Below are 2,127 nucleotides of genomic sequence, written 5' to 3' on the forward strand. Positions count from 1 at the left end.
GAGGCATCCCCAGGGAGGCACTCGGAGTCTGGAAGGTGGTCAGGCACAGTAAGGTGGGTGGCTCAACACAGGAGCGCCCCCTACTGGCCTGCCACACACAGAAGTTCTTCTGGTCCACTTCTGGGTCTGCTGCCAAGTGTGCTGGGGAGCCCCCCGCACTTTTGTGGGACACTGCATGCACCTCAGCATTCATGAGCTGCCTGCTACCTAGAGGTATGTGGAAAAAACATTTAAAGCTGTGTCTATATCTGAATCGCTGAATCTTTCCAAATCAATTCAGAGGGTTCCAATTTGATCCAGAGAGATTAAAGGGTCTCCTAATTTGGATTCAGAGATTCAGCCACCAAATCAGGATGAATCTCCACTAAATCAAATCAGGGACCAAAGCTTCACACAGCCCTATTGGATAGCATTTTATTCAAAAGGCTCATGACTTGCTGTTCCAGTAGTGCTAAAGAAAGACACGCTAAACATAAAACATGAGGGGTATCTAGACGTTGAAAAATGCTAAAGGAGAGCAGGGGGTTCTCTATATTGGCCCAACATAAATAATGACATTGTACAAGCCTTTATAGCATCTTCAATGCAACTAAAGTACAGATCAGCTCAAAGATAAGAGCCCATGATGGTCATGGAGAAGCCCTTAGCTTCATGGTATCAAGTGGGCATTGACTTATTCATGCATGCAGGAAGAAGTATGTATTAGTGCTGGATTATTCTTCTCACTATCCTAAAATTGCATTACTTGGAAACACAACAGCAAACTATGTCATAACTTGCATCAAATAGATGTTTGCTAGATGCAGGATGCCACAAATTGTGAGAACAGGCAACAGACCTCAGTTCAACTGTTTTGAGTTTAAAGAGCTTGCAAACAACTATGGATTCCATCACAACACTTCAAGTCCTAAATACCCACAATCCAATGGTCTGGTGGAAAAGGGAGTATAAATAGTGAAGAAATTGTTGAAAAAGCTACAGATTCACACACTGATGTTTACCTGTCACTCAAATTACAGGGCAACACCCATGAAACATGGAGTGTCCTTAGCAGAAATGCTGTTCAACAGGAAACTCAAAGCCAGGCTGCCAAATCTTGTGGATGATGCTCATCAGAATGAAAAGCAAAAATGTTAAAACATTTAAAGAATTAGACAAACTCAACCGCACAACAAAGATACGGTGCTTATTTCAGATGAACGAACATGGAAACTAAAAGCACTAGTTTCCCATCCAGTAGCTCCCAGATCCTATAAAGTAGTTACACCAGAAAGATAGGTATTAAGGAGGAATAGATGCCACTTGCAGCTCACGAAGGGAAGAAAAGCAGCATCACAAGATTCACCAAAGGAAACAGAGTTAACAAAGCAACCAGAAATGACAGAGGAGATTGAAAGTGACACAGAAGGAGAGACATCTGAGCAAGGAAACCAAACAAGAGCTGAACCAATAAGGACCGAGAATGCAGAGACACTGAGAAGATCACTTGGAGCTAAAAAGCCAACACAAAGATTAATAGAGGCCTGTTAAAACGTGCTTTAACCATGGGTTGAATTAAACTGCCAATGTTAATATTATATTGGGATATATTACATGTAAAAGGGGGAAGATGTGTGGATACCTTTAAGGGTGTTATATATAAGATGTTACACTGGCCCTGGGATGTCAGGAGGGAACAGCAGAGGAGTAGGTTAAGAAGGCTCTCTGAATAAACAACAGTTCTTGATCTTTAAGTTTAACTCCTTGGTCTTTTGAGGATAACACAAATGGGAATTAATGAAGTCAAGTTTCAACTCGTATTTCATCGATCACTGCTTAAACTCATGACCTGTACACTGAGCTTTTTCCAGACATTATGTATCGGATGCTACATGTCTAGCAAAAAAAGGTTTAATAGGCTTAATCAACAGTTTAGTTGTATGATCTCCTTTTTAAAACAACCATAAAATAAGTTAGAATAAATCTATGACTATTTTGCATTAAGGGACTAATTTTCCTGTGCAACCAATAAAAGTTCTCTCTCTTGACTTGGCCTAGATTTGTGGCACAAGCAATATGTCTTAATATTTTTCTCAGTATCATTTGAGGCCAGAAAAAACTTCTCGGAACTTTTTTTGTTTTTAAATT

This window comes from Alligator sinensis, unplaced genomic scaffold (genome assembly GCF_000455745.1).
Source record: "Alligator sinensis unplaced genomic scaffold, ASM45574v1 scaffold213_1, whole genome shotgun sequence".
Classification (NCBI taxonomy): Eukaryota; Metazoa; Chordata; order Crocodylia; family Alligatoridae; genus Alligator; species Alligator sinensis.